Genomic DNA, 20943 nt, shown 5'->3' with positions numbered 1-20943 from the left:
CATTGCCGATATCGGGAAGTAATGAAGTAATTCTACATGGCTGCGCATTGTGATGTAGGAAGCCATCCAGGCCCATGCACCACAAGACCCTGAGACTCTGGAGGAATCGTATGGTTAAGAGTTTCTCCCTCCCTCCTGCTCTTTTAAGGGGACGTCATTATACTGTATGTATAGAGAGAGAGATGGGAGAGGGAGAGGGGGAGATGGAGAGGGGGAGAGGGGGGAGGGAGAGGGGGGAGAGAGACATAACTGTCAATGTGCTGCTAGATTCAAATGGCCTTCAGCTGAGCTGATCTGAGCTGAGCTATGTATGTGAGTGTGTGTGTGTGTGTGTGTTTATCACATAGAGGAGAGGATATTTGAGGCTGATGCACCGTGGCTATGATGTGGTTGTGACTGTAGTACACTTAGACAATAGTATTGCAGCTGCTCTGTTCTGTGAGTCTGATCCACATCTAACAGTACATGTGAGGACCCCAAGTCTTCACAAGCATAGGAAAACCTGTTTAATATATCTCCACAAACATAGGAAAACCTGTTTAATATATCTCCACAAACATAGGAAAACCTGTTTAATATATCTCCACAAACATAGAAAAACCTGTTTAATATATCTCCACAAACATAGGAAAACCTGTTTAATATATCTCCACAAACATAGGAAAACCTGTTTAATATATCTCTACAAACATTGGAAAATCTGTTTTAATATATCTCCACAAACATAGAAAAACCTGTTTAATATATCTCCACAAACATAGAAAAACCTGTTTAATATATCTCCACAAACATGGAAAAACCTGTTTAATATATCTCCACAAACATAGGTAAACCTGTTTAATATATCTCCACAAACATAGGAAAACCTGTTTAATATATCTCCACAAACATAGAAAAACCTGTTTAATATATCTCCACAAACATGGAAAAACCTGTTTAATATATCTCCACAAACATAGGTAAACCTGTTTAATATATCTCCACAAACATGGAAAAACCTGTTTAATATATCTCCACAAACATAGGAAAACCTGTTTAATATATCTCCACAAACATGGAAAAACCTGTTTAATATATCTCCACAAACATATTTGACTAATAAGCCCTTGCAAACATTGAAAAACCTGACCAAATCAGTCCTCCCAAATGTTTTGCTAGTTCCCAGTAAGTAGAAGGCTATATCTGACATAAGGGTTATGTTTCAAGTAAACGTGCATTTCGAGTTAGTATTCAAATTAGGGTGACTTTTGCTTTAGGACTTATGGGTTAACATTAGGGCTATAGGTTAGGTTTAGGCACACAGGTTTTTGAGGTAAAGGTTAGTTTTATGGTTAGAATTAGTGTTTTGTGTACGTGTGTAGCCCCCGTGCGCTGTGTGTTTCTGTATATGTGTGTGTTTTATTTGTTTATATGTGTTTTTCTGTGTTTTCATTCAAGACAACGTAAATTTTCGCTATAGAGTTTAGGTCTAGGGTCAAATCTAGGTGTAAATGTTTGGTTATTTAGTATAAAGCAAGGTAAAGGTTTAGTTAGATAAGGTTTAGGTTTAGGGTTAAAGTTAAGATCAGTGTTAAAGAACATGATTTTCCTTTTTCTGCTCCCTTACACGGATAGAAATACAAGACTGTATGTGTGTTTGCTGCTGTGGAAAGGATGCTAGCCTCCTGACACTAGAAAATCATGACGTCACCACTTCCTGTCTTGGTGGCTAGCCCAGCTCTATGTGGAGGAAAAACACTTAAAGAGTCTCTCCAGTCACATGCTCATCCAATCTGAAATAGTCCCACCGTGCAAAGCAATCACTGGAATAAAAGGCAAAATAAGAGACTACAGCCCTTTGCAACAGACAGAGCAGTTCCTCCACAAACGACCTTCTCCCCAACAACCTTCTGTTGGAGACAGGGTGAAATAAGGTGAGATCAGTGTTAATAACTGTTGCAATGGCATAAAAATGTGATTAGAGTGAATATTTAGCCTTTATTGTCAACCTGTAAACAGCGTGGTGGAAGCTGAGGCATATACACATACAATTATAGCCTATCAAACATAAAAGCGAAGTATACATCATTCTGAGTATTTCAAAAGTATCGACTCCAACAGTCTTATATTCTAGAACACTAAACTATCCCAGAACACTGCTTTGTATACCCTATTAAAGTATATTTGATGTTCTAGAACAGACTTTAATACTTTTAATATCCACAGAACGGCTAAAGCCATTTCAACAACAGTCAATACGTTGAGATAAATTAGAGGACGCAGAGCCTGTTGAAATGTGCATATCCAGGCTGTTGTTGTTGGTTCTACTGGTCTCAGAGCAGAGCTCAGCCAAGTCACAATGAGATGCCAGACGGTCGCGTCTGAGGACGGTGAATAACACAAAGGCTATCACACTATATACAGGGACATTCAGACAGGGATAATGTCAGACGACCAGCTGGCCATCTGGTCCAGTATTAGTGTAGTAAGTCTGTTTGTGTAGTTCTGTATTTTTTAATCACAATTATCACTGATTGGCTAGTAATATGGGCCATAAGGAGAAGAAAAACTTGGCCAGTGCGGAATATTTGGCCATGCCACGGCAAACTGATGATCCCAGTCCGCCCCTGCTTACATCTGTAATTATGCTGTTGGATGCTACAACCTCCCTGTACTTTGAATTCCTACCTGTACTCTAAAGGCCTAGCCTGCACTCTAAAGACCTACCTCTACTCTAAAGACCTACCTCTACTCTAAAGAACTACCAGCACTCTAAAGACCTACCTGTACTCTATCTGTAGTCTAAAGGCCTAGCCTGCACTCTAAAGACCTACCTCTACTCTAAAGACCTACCTGTACTCTAAAGACCTACCTGTACTCTATCTGTATTCTAAAGGCCTAGCCTGCACTCTAAAGACCTACCTCTACTCTAAAGACCTACCTCTACTCTAAAGACCTACCTGTACTCTAAAGACCTACCTGTACTCTAAATACCTACCTGTACTCTAAAGACCTACCTGTACTCTAATGACCAACCTGTACTCTAAAGACCTACCTCTACTCTAATGAACAACCTGTACTCTAAAGGCCTAGCCTGCACTCTAAAGACCTACCTGTACTCTAAAGACCTACCTGTACTCTAAAGACCTACATGTACTCTAAACACCTACCTGCACTCTAAAGGCCTACCTGCACTCTAAAGGCCTACCTGCACTCTAAACACTTACTTGGTACTCTAAACACCTACCTGGTACTCTAAAGACCTACAAGTACTCTAAAGACCTACCTCTACTCTAAAGACCTACCTCTACTCTAAAGACCTACTTGTACTCTAAAGACCTACCTCTACTCTAAAGACCTACCACTACTCTAAAGACCTACCTGTACTTTAAACACCTACCTGCACTCTAAAGACCTATATGTACTCTAAACACTTACCTGGTACTCTAAACACCTACCTGGTACTCTAAAGACCTACATGTACTCTAAAGACCTACCTGTACTCTAAAGACCTACCTGTACTCTAAATACCTTCCTCTACTCTAAAGACCTACCTGCTCTCTAAAGACCTACCTCTACTCTAAACACTTACCTTGTACTCTAAAGACCTACCTGGTACTCTTAAAGACATACATGTACTCTCAAGACCTACCTCTACTCTAAAGACCTACCTGTACTCTAAAGACCTTCCTCTACTCTAAAGACCTACCTGCACTCTAAACACTTACCTTGTACTCTAAAGACCTACATGTACTCTAAAGACCTTCCTCTACTCTAAAGACCTACCTGCACTCTAAACACTTACCTTGTACTTAAAAGGTAAATCAAAATTAATATACATTCTAAAAATATGAGGGAATGCTAATTTATATTACAATCTACACAGTGCCCTAAAAAAATATTTTGATTGAAGTCCAAATTGGTCAGTAAGCTTATTTGATGCATCAAACTGGGTTATGGCCAGGAAATTGCCCCGTGCAAATATGTTGATGTGCTACATGATTTGTGGCCAACCAAACACTTCTGTTAAGAAGAAACGTAACCTTTAACAAGACAGGTCATCATTATGGCGATGAGTCTCCCCACTGTCTTCCCAGGCCATACAGGAGCCTGTAATGTTGACTGATGAGTTTTCTATGACGGCATGCAGCTCTTGTCACAATCTTCTACTCAAACATGACAGAAGTGTAAATGATGAACTAAGAAAGGCCTAACAAGACACTTCCCAGGCCTTCTGCGGTTCATTCGTCATTCAGTTGATCCGTCAGCCTGGGTAAGAAGCCTCGCTGTCACATTGTGGATTGTGTGGTTGCTGTATGAAGTCACCTGATGTGACAGGCACTGGACGTCTTTTGAAGGAGGTTACTGTTGTGCATTGGAACTTGTGTTTGTCTCTTTGTGTTCACATGTGCGTCGGTGTGTTTGACGTGTGTGTGTGTGTGAGTGCTTGCGTGCGAGTGTTTGGAATAGAAAATGATGGGTGCAGCTGTGTCTCTTTGAGGCATCCTCCATAGCTTTGATGACCTGCCATCTGCAGCACTGGGCCTCCTCTCTCACTGGGCTCAGCACTCTAATGGAAATCACACAGCACAGCCCTGATTCAACCCACCACTACTCGATCCACTGCCCTCACACAGCCCTGATCAAACCCACCGCTCCTCGATCCACTGCCCTCACACAGCCCTGATTCAACCCACCACTACTCGATCCACTGCCCTCAAGCAGCCCTGATCCAATCCACCGCTCCTCGATCCACTGCCCTCACACAGCCCTGATCCAATCCACCGCTCCTTGATCCACTGCCCTCACACAGCCCTGATCCAACCCACCACTACTCGATCCACTGCCCTCACACAGCCCTGATCCAATCCACCGCTCCTCGATCCACTGCCCTCACACAGCCCTGATTCAATCCACCGCTCCTTGATCCACTGCCCTCACACAGCCCTGATCAAACCCACCGCTCCTCGATCCACTGCCCTCACACAGCCCTGATTCAACCCACCACTACTCGATCCACTGCCCTCACACAGCCCTGATCAAACCCACCGCTCCTTGATCCACTGCCCTCACACAGCCCTGATCCAACCGACGGCTCCTCAATCCACTGCACACAATGGGATATCGTATAATTACATAGAATATAACATTATCAATCATTACTCATTATACATTATCATTTATTATACAGCAAGAGTGACCAATCCTATTATCTCAGGTAATCATATACCATAATGAGGAAGTTAAGTTCTGTAATCTATAGAACCAATCGTTTATTTTGTACTGCAAGTGCCTTCACATTTTCATGCCCAGCCTATTTGTACCACCATACTAGTTCCATTGCAGTGAACAAAGAACAAAGAATACTGCTGTAGCTTTATACACTGATAAATATACCTTCTCAAAGAATACTGCTGTAGCTTTATACAATTGATAAATATACCTTCTCAAAGAATACTGCTGTAGCTTTATACAATTGATAAATATACCTTCTCAAAGAATACTGCTGTAGCTTTATACAATTGATAAATATACCTTCTCAAAGAATACTGCTGTAGCTTTATACAATTGATAAATATACCTTCTCAAAGAATACTGCTGTAGGTTTATACACTGATAAATATACCGTCTCAAAGAATTCTGCTGTAGCTTTATACAATTGATAAATATACCTTCTCAAAGAATACTGCTGTAGCTTTATACAATTGATAAATATACCTTCTCAAAGAATACTGCTGTAGCTTTATACACTGATTAACATACCTTCTCAAAGAATACTGCTGTAGGTTTATATACTGATATATATACCTTCTCAAAGAATACTGCTGTAGCTTTATACACTGATAAATATACCTTCTCAAAGAATACTGCTTTAGCTTTATACACTGATTAATATACCTTCTCAAAGAATACTGCTTTAGCTTTATACACTGATTAATATACCTTCTCAAAGAATACTGCTGTAGCTTTATACACTGATTAATATACCTTCTCAAAGAATACTGCTTTAGCTTTATACACTGATTAATATACCTTCTCAAAGAATACTGCTTTAGCTTTATACACTGATTAATATACCTTCTCAAAGAATACTGCTGTAGCTTTATACACTGATTAATATAACTTCATCACATTTAGAAACAGAACATGTATCTAGTTGTTTATTTTCAATGGACTTCGGTAGTCCGAAAGAGGATGATTTGGGATCGAACTTTGGTTGTCAAACAGGCAAGAGATTCCTGCAACACATAACAGCAAACTCTGTGATTGGTTATAGGTGAAAGTAATAATGAAGTCGTCAAAATAGTAAACTGCTTCCCAAGCCTGAATCATGCAGCTCAGCATTCCGCAGCACAAATCTCTAGGCGACGCCACATATAGATTTGACATTAATGGGAGCTGGGCGTGTGCTTTGGTAGGTTTATCATGAACTTAACAGGAGGTGCTGGTGCTGCCATCTTGGCTTCCTTTTGTTGAATAACGCTTTACGTGACTCGTTACCGTTTAAAAGTAATCTGACTACTGTAACGGATTACCCCAACACTGCTGGGCATACAACCAACATTATATCCACCTTCAACCACTAATCAGGGAACTTCTCTGACAGACAGGCAACTCTTAGAAAATTACACTTTTCCCATCACCAGTTGGCAAGCATGCTAAAACATCTCTTTTACTAATTAGAATTTTTAAGCACAACAGTTAAATTGGCTTAAACAAAAGGTGTGGAATGTACACAGCAAATACTGGAAACAGCTCTGTGAAAACACTGTAAAAAACATCAGTGTGAAGCGCTGTTTGGCACGTTCTGTTTCCAAGATGGATCACAAACGTGTCATAGCAGAAATAGTTGGGCTTTGGTTCTGAATATACTTTTTGGGATGTTCAAAACCGGGTATTTCAGCAGTTCACAGCTATGGGTATGGAAGGCAAATCACTGGGCTGACCAAGTTTCATGAGATTTCAGAAGTTTAAGGATAACAATGACGGTTACTGGGAAGCGCACCTCTCAACAGCCCGTATTGCAGTTCATATGAATCATCATTAAACACATTGATATCCTATAAAATCAACAGGTTTCAGTTCTTGTAGGCTCTTAACTGGATGTGTGTTCATCAGGACAATGCTGATATGTCAATCCATGGGTGAGTTAGTGACACATTTTAATTTTGGCCAAAATCTACATGATAGACAAGTTGTCTTTCAAATTCAACAAACGGACTATTGGAAGTGCTGTTTTCCTCTATGTTACTTATCGTTAATATCAACCTTGTTGTGCTCTGGTGTTCTTATCGATGTACAAGAAGCTTTTCCCCCATACCTGTAGATGAAATATTATAATAGTACAGTGGCTGAAAGGTTTTACTGCGCATTAATTCTAATCACTGAAACTGAGTCATAGTACAGGGCTCCTGATCTTGCTGGAAATGGGCCATTACAGATGTACTCAACACCCCGATGGTCTCTGGAGCCGGCCCACTGGCTGTTGCTGTTAATGAGAATGTGTTCTACTGGCCCAAACATTAAAATAATTAAATGGCCCGTACTTGACAGAACCACATAGCTTGGCCGTTAGCCAACAGTGGTGATAACAGCAGAAGGCCACTCAGCTACTGCTGGCTGTAGGAACTGTCAGTCAAGAGCTCAGATCAACAAGATTTCACCGTACCACTTCACTTTTCAACCTTCGTCCATCTGGGGATAGACATCAGAACTGGATGGTTTAGTTCAGGCATTAATTCCAACTGGTTTAGGTTAGGGTTAAGACAGAGGTTTGGGGCAGAGTTGAAAGAGAACCTAATACACTGGGAAATAAAAACATCATCCACATAGTTGTAGCTGGCGGTCACTTTCAGGTTCACAGCTGGTGCTTTAAGCCCTTCCTACATCCTCATCAAACACGCAATAGTAAAATACAAGTCTGGGAGATCGTTGCCCCGTGTGGAAAGCATCAAAGGCATTTTAACCTGGATGTATTGGTTTGGCTTAGCTACTGTGGACATATAATCCTTCTAACGTTTGTCTTGTTCTTGCTGTTCGACTGGCAAACTCATCTGTACGCTTGTGAAAGCTGCCAGTCCACCCATCAAGACCCCACTGACTCGTTAGGTAACACTTTCCATGCTCAGATGTTTAGTACAAATACTTTTCCCGTTACAATGCAGGACTTGCTTTCTCTTTGGCAGCCTGATGCTTAGTCATTCTGACGGCAGATGGACCAGTCTTTCCAGACGTTACCAACCTGGATTACGCTAATCTGATATACATAGTACACAGTGAAGAAAACAGGGGGATATTGGTTTGTCCCAAAACCTCATTTCTGTTAATTTAACCTCATCCAAAAAAACTGTCCCACAGTGTCCTCCTTCATCCATCCCACCAGACCCTCGTCATCCGCTGTCCACCCTGCATGACGTTGCTTAATATTTAGACCTTCAGGAGGGACGAGCACTGAGCCGAAAGGCAACGGGTCCTGCTGGAGCTGTGTGTGTGTTGTGTGTGTGTGTGTGTGTGTGTTGTGTGTGTGTGTGTGTGGGGGGGGGGGGGGGGGGGGTTGTGTGTGTGTGTGTTTGGAGTTATTATCCGGACAGCTGGCATATGTTTGCGTGGGGGACATTCTACTGACATGATTGGGCACGGCAGCATCTACACCCCCCCCCACCCCCACATCCCCCCCACCCTGCAGGGCTAACAGTCCCCCATTGCCCAATCACCAGTCTGTCATACTACAGTTCTGCTATTCTATCATTAAAAATAAAGAGGTGGAGAGAAAGACAGTGGTGGAGATAGAATAGGAAAGATGGAGAGAGAATAGGAAAGATGGAGAGAGAATAGGAAAGATGGAGAGAGAATAGGAAAGATGGAGAGAGAATAGGAAAGATGGAGAGAGGGAGAGGTGGAGTAGATAGGAAAGGAAGGATTGAGGACAAGAGACTGAGTGGATAGGAAGGGAAGGATTGAGGAGGAGAGACTGAGTGGATAGGAAAGGAAGGATTGAGGAGGAGAGACTGAGTGGATAGGAAAGGAAGGATTGAGGGGGAGAGACTGAGTGGATAGGAAAGGAAGGATTGAGGAGGAGAGACTGAGTGGATAGGAAAGGAAGGATTGAGGAGGAGAGACTGAGTGGATAGGAAAGGAAGGATTGAGGAGGAGAGACTGAGTGGATAGGAAAGGACGGATTGAGGAGGATATATGAAGGAGTTAGGAAAGGAAGGTTTGCTATTTAAAAACTAGGAAAGCAGAGCAAGGTTTTACATTGGATTTTGTTTAGCAAATGGAGAACAGAAAAAATAAGAGAATAGTGTTTATGTGTGTGGTGTGTGTGTGTGTGTGTGTGTGTGGACAATAGGTGGGGGTACGCCCCTGACCCCTTTCATTGTTCACCATCTGTCATTCTCATCCCAGAGGATATCTTGCGATCAACACACCAGGATCCAACAGAGACCAATCAGATTCAAACATTAGAGCTTCTGCTCCAATCAGACAGAGCAGCAGCGGTCTCCCCCTCTGTATCTGAAATGACACCCTATTCCTGAGGTAGCGCTCTCATTTTGACCACAGCACCCTCTGTTGTAACACACTGTAGTGTGCAATTTAGGACACAGTTAAAATATCTGTGTGAAAAGAGCACCGTCTCTTGGGGCGACTGAGGCCTGGCCAACAGCAAAGCCTGGGATTAGATTACATGCCTTCCCCACGGAAGGCATGTCCTCCTAGGGGGAGTTAAATTGGAAACCTCGAGAGGGAGAGCCAACCCTTCATAGCCTCTCTGGTGCCAATGTCTGCTAGCTGTTCCTGGGAATGGTGGTGTTCCCGAATTTTCTGCCCACTTCGCTAATCTAATGGGACGCCAGCAAGCAATACAGTTAGGATAGTCACTGGTGGAATGGTTCATATGAATTAAATGCCAATTTGATATGATGTGCTCGTGATCGATAATCTTGAGTCCATTGTGGCCCCTCATCACAGCACTTTTCTTGTTGTAAATATGTTGTGCTCCATGTTGCCAGTGTTTTACATGTAGTTGTGACTAGATATGTGTTTTATTTAAATCCATATTTACAGTATTTATCTTATTTTTTTTCACTTTACCAGCTCCCCCCCAAACAAATAACAATAATAAACAATAAATAAGTATGTGTGTATATAAAAGATTATTCCAAATTGTATGACTTGATCAATAAAAGCCTGCTGGACACATCTGTTTTACCCTCTCTAGAACTGGAGACGGAAACATTGTGAATGATTTATCACGGTGGCCTTGGTCCTGGTGGTGAATCTTACATCCAACAACTTGAACCAGGCCAGCAGAACACTGGCAGTTCTGTAGAGACCTAGACGCTGGTGATCATGGTACAGACACCAAGCTTTCACTTCTCTGTGGTCCCTACCTCATTGCCAAGCAACAGTACATGTCAAAACATCTATTTTGTATCGTCGATGGAGGCAAGGCGCAGGGGCAGGAAGAACAGAGGACTTTAATAAAGGAACTAAAACGCAACCGAACTTGAAAACAGAAAATGGCCTGCCGTTCCGGGACGTGACAGTACCCCCCATGGGCCTGCCGTTCCCGGGACGTGACAGTACCCCCCATGGGCTTGCTGTTTCCGGGACGTGACAGTACCGCCCCTGGGCTTGCCGTTCCCGGGACGTGACAGTACCCCCCCTGGGCAGACGACCCGAGAGGTGGCTGCCACCGATTCCAGGAACTTTGTTGAAACCTCTGCAGGTAGGTAACCAGAACATCCCGGAAAACCAACACAGGAAAGGCTGGCTGAGACGGAGACCCAGAACAGACAACCATGTTGGAACAGGACCTTGGTGGTGCTCATCTGCTCCGTGGCCTCTGCGGGGTTCCGGCACCGGAACCAGAAAGGCCATAGCATCCAATAATCGTCATGAAAACAGAACAACGTTACATAGGAAACAAAATCCAAACATTGGCCAACAAGACAAATAAGGGAAGGAGGAACGTAAATAGGGACGGTGACAAGGAACACAAGTGAGGAAGATAGCGATGATGAACAAGTGTCCATATTTCAAAATAAATTATTCGTAACACTTTATTTGGTCCACACCTGCGGAGTACCTGGTTTGGGGGGCCCGTTGCTGTCCCTGTCCTTGTCCACCTGGTCATACTTCTGACCTAGTCTAAAATCAAATAGACTCTGGATTTAGCCCAGAGAAATGTATTTATTATTCCAATTGGACTCTTAATATCTCACCCGGCACAGCCAGAAGAGGACTGGTCACCCCTCTGAGCCTGGGTCCTCTCTAGGTTTCTTCCTAAAATTCGACCTTCTTAGGGAGTTTTTCCTAGCCACTGAAATTCAACACTACTGTTGTTTGCTCCTTGGGGTTTAAGGCCGGGTGTCTCTGTAAAGCACTTTGTGACAACTGCACAGGCATTCGACTGTGTCCCTCGCGGCATCCTGTGGAGAGTGCTTCGTGAATATGGGGTCCTGGGTCCTTTGCTAAGGACTGTTTGGTCCCTGTACGACCGAAGCAGGAGCTTGGTCTGCATTGCCGGCAGTATGTCAGACTTGTTCCCAGTGCATGTTGGACTCCGGGAGGGCTGCCCTTTGTCGCCGGTTCTGTTCGTAATTTTTATGGACTTTTCAAACCAGGACCTTCAGCATGCACTGGGACGGTTTGCAGCCGAGTGTGAAGCGGTGGGGATGAAAATCAGTACCTCCAAATCCGAGGCCATGGTCCTCAGTCGGAAAAGGGTGGCTTGCCCACTTCAGGTTGGTGGAGAGTGCCTGCCTCAAGTGGAGGAGTTTAAGTATCTAGGGGTCTTGTTCATGAGTGAGGGAAGGATGGAACGGGAGATTGACAGACGGATCGGTGCAGCTTCTGCAGTAATGCGGTCGATGTATCGGTCTGTCGTGGTGAAGAAAGAGCTGAGCCGCAAGGCAAAGCTTTCGATTTACCGGTCAATCTACGTTCCTACTCTCACCTATGGTCATGAGCTTTGGGTCATGACCGAAAGGACAAGATCCCGGATACAGGCGGCCAAAATTAGCTTTCTCCGCAGGGTGGCTGGGCGATCCCTTAGAGATAGGGTGAAAAGCTCGGTCACCCGGGAGGAGCTCAGAGTAGAGCCACTTCTCCTCCACATTGAGAGGGGTCAGCTGAGGTGGCTTGGGCATCTGTTTCGCATGCCTCCGGAATGCCTTCCTGGGAAGGTGTTCCGGTCCCGTCCCACCAGGAGGAGACCCCGGGGAAGACCTAGGACACGCTGGAGGGACTATGTGTCATTTGTTCATGTTGACACAGGATATAAACTCATGTTGTTTTCTCCAAGAACACAATACTGTAATTTTTTAAGGTTGATTCAGGTCATCCATTCATGTACAGTAACTAGTTCTTTGCATGAACAATAGCCTTAGTAATATAAACTATTCGTAATATAATCACATTGAAAACATAAAATAGGCTACAGAGCGATAGTGTAACAAATTACCTTCATGTTAACACAAATAGAACATGTCTGAGCAAGTTAGCAAAGTGCTACACGGAACTGACAAACACTTGACTGGAGCTAGCATACAGATAACTGGAGCCAGCTAATAACCAACCGAAACCAGCTAACAACAAGGAAATAGGTAATCGCTAAAAGTTCCTAAAAAATACAGTTATACAATTCAATTATATTAATCCTAGGTATATTGTCAGGAGTGTTGTTTTCGAAGAAAACAATTCAGTACAGTACAGTAACAAATTCGTTTTTTCCAAAGGAATGCACCACCGTCCCGGCATTTTACATAGACATGGGTCTCTGTCATAGTCATAAAATTACCACACTTTTCCAACCCTCTACATACAACTTAACAGGCAAGTTATCAAACTGTATCTAAATGTCCAGTGTACTTTTGTATTTTACCGACTTAAAAAACAGGATAAATGATGAGAAAGACATGGCTTTTCCTTGAAGAGTTACGGGAACGCGCAGGTGTTTTGATCGTTAACAGTCCCAACGCAACACGACCACGTCAAACTGCCCCCTATAGGCCACCCGTAGTAAATGTCCTTCAATATAAAAGTGTCCTTCAAAATACGTTATCAACCCCAAATGCGACCATACATTTTCTATGCGTAACACCTATTTGAAGACGCAAGTAGCCAGTCTACCTTATTAATAATGGTTACCGCACTGTAAACATATTAACAAATTGGATTATGTATATTATCTCCTGAATAATGTAAATTACTTAGCCTATATTTCATGCAAACCACTAGTTAAAGTTTGATAATTAGGCCCATGTTTATGAGAGGTTATGTTGTCTTGGTTACTGTCAAGTTGTCACAACAAAGACATTGGCAGGTTATGTTGTCTCAGTTAATGTCAAGTTGTCATAACAAAGACATTGACAGTATATTTTGTCTCAGTTAATGTCAAGTTGTCATAACAAAGACATTGGCAGGTTATGTTGTCTCAGTTAATGTCAAGTTGTCATAACAAAGACATTGACAGGTTATGTTGTCTCAGTTAATGTCAAGTTGTCATAACAAAGACATTGACAGGTTATGTTGTCTCAGTTAATGTCAAGTTGTCATAACAAAGACATTGACAGTATATTTTGTCTCAGTTAATGTCAAGTTGTCATAACAAAGACATTGACAGGTTATGTTGTCTCAGTTAATGTCAAGTTGTCATAACAAAGACATTGACAGTATATTTTGTCTCAGTTAATGTCAAGTTGTCATAACAAAGACATTGGCAGGTTGTGTTGTCTCAGTTAATGTCAAGTTGTCATAACAAAGACATCCCAAACAATGTCAACCTTAACCTTTTCACGCGTGAGTTTCAAATATTCCTTACCGACCCCCCAGCGTGAGTTTTTTTGCACGTGACTTCAGTACTCTGCAGCATTTGAACTCTCGCCAGCATTTGATCAGTCACCTTGCTAGGTAAGGAACACTACATGCATTGCATTGCAAGCTTCTCTCGTTGACTCGAATTCTAAGAGCTGCAAAAGTTGGTTGATTTGTAACTGTAGCTAGCTAGAAAACAGCAGCTAACTGCTAGCAAACGTCAGCTGCCCGCTAGCTAACAAATCGTGACCAGTAATTCAGTGCAGTGAAAATGAATAAACTATATAAAATGCACACAACGGGTAACGTAACTTCTAGAACGTTTTTGCAATGGTTTTGATCGGTAGTAGTCGCTAATATAATTCGTTTTTGTGTATTAGTGTTGGCTGTCTGTTGGTACGTAAGTAACACTTCTTGTCCCGATTTGAATGCTTTCTACCTGGTTAATATCATAGTATGGTCTTGAAACAATTACAATCAGGAAATAAAGTTATAAACACTGTTTGAGCTAAATGTGAGTAAATAATAGCGCGGTTTTACCAGCCATTGTTACGTTACTTGTAGCTAGGCATGCTAATGCTGCGTTCTAAACATGACTTTCTAATCACACCGGTGTGATCGAACGCTTCAGGGACCACTCTAGATTGATCACACCGGTGTGATCGTATGCGCCAAAGGGTTAAAGAAAAATTACATAATCAACCGAATGACACATAATGACAACATTCATAAAAATTCTAAATGATTCCTTCATGTGTCATGTCATGGTTATGACAGTATCATGACAGTGTCTTGTCACTCTTATGCACGCCCCTTCAAATAAAGTGTTACCAAATTATTCCTGAAAGCATCTAAATAATAAGTAGCATAAGTAGCATCTAAATAATGTAGTGATAACTAAGTGGCAATACATGTTGTTTGTAACAAAAGAGAACATTCTGAAAACCAGCTGAATAGTTTTAATCCAACACAATGACAACTCTGAACAAGACTGATAATTTACTTATTTATGTTTTGTTGTTTCAACCAACATTGTGTTGTTTCAGTGTTGTTTCACCCAACATTTTCTTACCCCATTGGAAGCTGTTTTTGGCTTGATTCAAGCTTTTATTTTGTAGTTACTTTTGAGGTCCTATTTATAGCAGAGGAAAAAATCTGGGTGCATCCCCCAATCGTGCCGCCTGAGTGTCCTGGTCAAAAATAGCGCACTTCTCAAGGAACAGGGGGCCATTGGGCGACAGATCCAGATCAGTAGCCATGTGATGGATCTCCCAGCTCGCTGTGGTAATAAGTCATAATAAGTCCCTTCACTGGGGGATATTGACCGGACCTTCGGAATGTTATGCGGCCGATGGAAAAAAATTTAGTGACCAATGGTCTTTGTGCTAGCTAGAGGAACTCCGGAAAGCTGCTTCAGAACACGCTGACAACTATTGGTATCATAAAGCAGCACCTGTGTCTACCTGGGAACAGAAGTGCTGGGAGGAAACCACACAAAGGCGGTGTAGCGACAGGAGAGAGAGATCTTGATCGAGAGACACACAGCGATGTTTGTTTTCCCAGATCCTCAGAGCACACATCAATGTTTCATGACCTCACACTTTACACTCTCCAATATCCCAGAAGCCCCTCGCCTCCCCCCTGTCCTTAGCCCTCCTCCCCCTTCTTCTCCTCTTCTCGGGGAACAGTGGAGGTAGAGAGGGATGCAGCTAAGCACACAGAGATAAGAGGAGATGGACAGTTTTTCAAGGAGCCAGACTAACTCTGGGGTGCAGACACAATCTACTCGAGGACGTTTCACCCGTGTTTTCATGTACTCATGTTCTCATACAGGGAATGGGACGTTTGAGGTAATCAAGCGGAGAACTCACACACAAACACGTGCAATGTACAATTCATGAATCTGACTCTCTGTTAGCATCAAGGTAGCACTCTAAACACTCCAACACCCCCCTTTATGTGAGTACCCTTCAGACCAGTAGAACAGGTGTATTCTTAAGATATTTTATGGCCCAGAAACTGGACCTGGGCTAAAACCATGCCCGTTAGTCAGACTGGCGTCCAAATTCCTGAAGTTACAGCCCTGGCGAAATATACTGTACATGACACTACTTCGGCTGACACAGACAGCCCCGTCTCCTACACCATCAGTACAATGTATTGACTCATGCAACGCTCACACAAGCGTACACACACACATACGCGCGCACACACAATGAGCCGGGCGGCTTCTTGCCACGTCAGCCGAGATGGATGCCTTCTGTTAAGGCAATTACAGAGAGATGGAGAAGACTGCAGCAGCTGGCTCATATTGCTTTAAATGGTTCCCTAGTCCCTATGTAGTGCCTTTCATCAGGCCACATAGGGACTAGGGACTAGCCTGTCATTTGGGATGTTGAAAACTTCCCAACTGGCAGCCTTTTCTACATCACCCGTTACATTCTTACCTTCTAGTTCTCCCCCTTCATTCCTACATTCTACATCTCCCCCTACATTATAACCTTCCATTCCTACATCCTACTTCTCCCCCTCCATTCCTACATCCTACTACTCCCCCTTCATTCCTACATCCTACTTCTCTCCCTCCATTCCTACATCCTACTACTCCCCCTCCATTCCTCCATTCTACATCTCCCCCTCCGTTCTTACATCCTACTTCTCTCCCTCCATTCCTACATCCTACTTCTCCCCCTTCATTCCTACATCCTACTTCTACCCCTCCTTCCTTCGGCATAGCAGTTGTTGCCTTCAGGACAGATGTATGACACATTCACACTTTGATTCCCTCTTAAACCTTTAATAAACAACACTGCCCACTTTCTCCACCCGTCACAGTTCTCAGCTCTTCTCCCCATCTCTTTACCCGATCCATCTCTCCACACTATGCCTCTCTCCCCGCTCTTTCTCTCTCTCAGTCACTCGTCCTCTTTCTTTCCTTCTATCACTTCCATTTTCCTTCTCTCCATCCATCCCACCTCTCCATTTCAAATATGCAAAAGAAAAGTACTTAATTCCTTTGGTGGTTGACTACAGAAAATGTTGCCCACCTCTCCCACTTGGGACTCACTTCTACCCCTTAGGACCCACTTCTCCCCCTTGGGGTGGCTGGGAGACTGGGGAGGCTGGGTGACTGGGAAGGCTGGGAGACTTGGGTGGCTGGGAGGCTGGGGGACAAGGAAGGCTGGGAGGCTGGGAAGGCAGGGTGGCTGGGAAGGATCTACCTAGCTCAAAATGGAACTGGAACACAACTCTCCCCGATGAGGCTTGCAGGAGCGCATTAAAACGAAGGGCAGGTTTTGGGATTGTGCCAAGGACAGAGAGAGAGAAGGCATACAATCAGACCCTTATTCAACCAACCTAAAGACTGGCCTATTTCTTTTAGGAGTGAGAGTACTGGAGAAAGAGAACGATTGAGGAGTAGAGATTTGAAAAAGAGAAGTGAGAGGGCGGGAGAGATAGAGGAGGGAGACGGGGGGACACGGGGAGGGAGGCTGGGAGAGAGAGTGAGGGAGGGATGGAGGGAGACGGGGGGACACGGGGAGGGAGGCTGGGAGAGAGAGTGAGGGAGGGATGGAGGGAGAGGGGGGGACACGGGGAGGGAGGCTGGGAGAGAGATAGGGTGGGTACAGAGGTGAATAAGAGAGAGAGTAGTGATATTGAAAGTAGCAGGAGAGAGGAATAGAGGGGCAGAGAGTTGAAGGCGAGAAAGGAGAGATTGTCAGGGTGAAAGCGAGTGAGATGGGCAGAGGAAGAGAGAACGAGAGGAAGAGAGAAGGAGAAAAGGATGGTTCATTTAAATAAAGGGACTGTGTGAAGACTGAAGGCTGCAGCTGCCTCAGCCAATATAGAAGCCCTTTAATGACTCATCCAGGGGCCTGGGAATACAGAAATGGTGTCCAATTCTGTTGGTATACTGGGTTGGATCCAGAACTGTGCCAGCAACGATAGTAGCATAATTGATGAGAAGCTAACGATAGCTTAGCGGTTCTCTTCCCTCTCAGCCTGCCTTCAGTTTTGTAGACTGTAGTTTGTCGAATCAAATGATCTTAGCCAACATCAGAAGCTAATGGTGTCTTAATGATTTGCATCTGAGCTTGTATTGACCCCCATCCCAGTGCTGAAAATAGCTAGCTATCTGCCTAACATTTACATTATAAATAAACTGTGTAGGAGCAGTCTTATGTGCTGGATTGTGTGTTGACAACTGATATGGCTCTAAAATTTGCCTAATACCCGATTCAGTAGTTCTGATACAGAACAAATGTGATTTACACAAGTGATGATGCTTGGCTTAGCTCTTCATCACTCGGTTCTGTAAGTCCTCTCTTGCTCTGTTGTCTCTTTCTTTTTAGACTGACTCTGTTTGTCTATCTCTTGCTCTACCTCGTCTGACCTGACTGGGCGACAGCTGATGTCAGTGAACCACGTGGAAACCAGTAACGTGTGTTATTGAACGGCAGTAGCTGACGTCATTGTCTGCTAGAGAAAGACAGAGAGAGAAAGATGGTGTGATGAGGACAGAGAAGCAAAGGCAGGGATGGAGAAAATCTCCTCATCCCTGGTTTGCGTTGTCATGGTAACTCAGATCTAGTGTTTCACAGATGTTGGGTCGGAGGATTGAGTTGGCAGGGGCCTTGATGCCTAAAGGAAAAGGGGAGACTCTGGGAGTGTGTGTGTATGTGTGTGGGTGTGTGTGTGTGTGTGTGTGTGTGAATGCATGCGTGCATGTGATGGTGAGAATGCATGCATGTGTGCGTGTGTATGCTCACACGGGTCTGTGTGTTGCTCAGAGTGTTGCGAGGTAAGTCAACTAAATCCCATTCTGGAGATGACGACAGAGGAGGAAAGACGGAGGCAGATCCAGAACAGTTCACTCTCCCTGACTTCTGTTCTCCGGTGTTTCTGTATTCAACATGTAGCCTTATTGATTTGGATCGGTTTCCTCTTCACCCAGATGGAATATTTATATCAACAATATTGTCGCATAGGAATAAGAACCAGATCAAAAACCACCAGTCATTTACACATGCAAACAGACACGATCTCCTCTCCTCCATTTCTCCTGCTCTCCATAATATTTTCTGTCCTCTCCCAACCCCTCCTTTTAGTTTCTGATGCCTCTCTCTGTTGTGACTGGCTGTTTAGAGAGCATTAGCAGGTAAATGGGGATGAGGGAGAGAGTGGAGCCAGACCAATTTATCGGTCTGCCAATTAATTTTATGTGCCTTTATTCCACCCATAAAGCTGTGATATTTTATGCATGTAATAAACAAATACATCTATTCACTTCCCGTAACTCTGCTAACTGAACACGTTAGGCTTAGTAGTAGGCTTAGTACATACGTATGGAGGTTTGATAGTTTGTAGCTTGCAACAGCCTGGTAAGATACAAAGATTGGCTGATTGAATGACTGGCTGATTAACTGATTGGCTGATTGAATGACTGGCTGATTACTACTTGATGCACTTGAAAAGTAACCCTTCCCCCAAGAAAGCTGCCTAATCCTAATCAATTGCTTACTTTGTTAACGTCAGCTGGCTAGCTAACCACTAGCATGTTAATGAATATAACCACCTAGCCAGCAACTATAACCCAGCAAGTTAGCTTAGCTAGCGTGCCACTTAATATTGCACTGCTCAACTGGTGCCAAAGTGAAAACTAATTGTTCATAAAATGTTGTTTTCGGTCCGTTATTTAAGTTTTTCAGAATCATGCTGAACATAATTGACTGCAACATGAAAAAGCTTGCACAAATCTATCACTCAGGGCTTGTGAATACGTTCATTATAAGATAGCATTTGGCGCTAGTGGTAGTTTGCTAATTAACAATGTGCATTGTGAGTGTTGCTGTTGAAATATAGCGGAAGTAGCCAACTCCTTATGTGCTGAATAACGGTAAGATAAACATGGTTTCAATATGAAAACAGCGTCATGGTCCACAGCCAAACATCAGGGTTAGGGAATATCTGGGATCCTTGGGACTAGTCTAAAATGTAACCTTAACCCCTACCCATATCCTAGTATATATATATATATATACACCGATCTGCCATAACATTATGACCAGTGAATAACACTGATAGTCTCGTTATCATGACACCTGTGGGTGGGATATACAGTATCTCACAAAAGTGAGTACACCCCTCACATTTTTGTAAATATTTGAATATATCTTTTCATGTGACAACACTGAAGAAATGACACTTTGCTAAAATGTAAAGTAGTGAGTTGTATATCAGTTTAAATTTACTGTCCCCTATAAATAGTTCAACACACAGCCATTAATGTCTAAACAGCTAGCACCAAAAGTTGCGTACACCCCTATGTGAAAATGTCCAAATTGGGCCCGAAATGTCAATATTTTGTGTGGCCACCATCACTTTCCAGCACTGCCTTAACCCTCTTGGGCATGGAGTTCACCAGAGCTTCACCGGTTGCCACCGGAGTCCCCCCATGACGACATCACGGAGCTTGTGGATGTTACAGACCTTGCGCTCCTCCACCTTCTGTCTGAGGATGCCCCACAGATGCTCAATAGGGTTTAGGTCTGGAGACATGCTTGGCCAGTCCATCACCTTTACCCTCAGCTTCTTTAGCAAGGCAGTGGTCATCTTGGAGGTGTGTTTGGGGTCGTTATCATGTTGGAATACTGCCCTGCAGCCCAGTCTCCGAAGGGAGGGGATCATGCTCTGCTGCAGTATGTTACAGTACATGTTGGCATTCATGAAATTTAGCTCTCATGCAGCCCCAGACCATGACACTCCCACCACCATGCTTGACTGTAGGTAAGACACACTTGTCTTTGTACTCCTCCCCTGGTTGGTGACACACGCTTGACATTATCTGTTCCAGTAATCCATGTCCTTAGTCTGGTAGTCTTGTGCAAACTGTTTGCGGGCTTTCATGTGCATCATCTTAAGAAGAAGCTTCCTTCTGGGACAACAGCAGATTTACACTGTTATACATGCTGTACACTCATTAAAGTGTCATTTCTTCATAAAATATTTAGTCAAATATTTACAAAAATGTAAGTGGTGTACTCACTTTTGTGAGACACTGTATCTGGCAGCTAATGAACATTCTGTCCTCAGAGTTGATGCGCTAGAAGCATGAAAAATGGGCAAGCGTAAGGTTCTGAGCGACTT

The 20943-nt window shown here is 43.4% G+C and overlaps 1 protein-coding gene across 1 annotated transcript in view; it reads left to right on the top strand.

Annotated features, from left to right (window-relative positions):
* Nucleotides 1–20943, top strand: part of tmem178b (transmembrane protein 178B) — a 124539-nt gene that overhangs the window by 2040 nt on the left and 101556 nt on the right. The window lies entirely within an intron of this gene.

This window comes from Esox lucius, chromosome 14 (genome assembly GCF_011004845.1).
Source record: "Esox lucius isolate fEsoLuc1 chromosome 14, fEsoLuc1.pri, whole genome shotgun sequence".
Classification (NCBI taxonomy): domain Eukaryota; kingdom Metazoa; phylum Chordata; class Actinopteri; order Esociformes; family Esocidae; genus Esox; species Esox lucius.
Note: the sequence above shows the minus strand (reverse complement) of the source record. Positions and strands in the feature narration are given on the sequence as shown.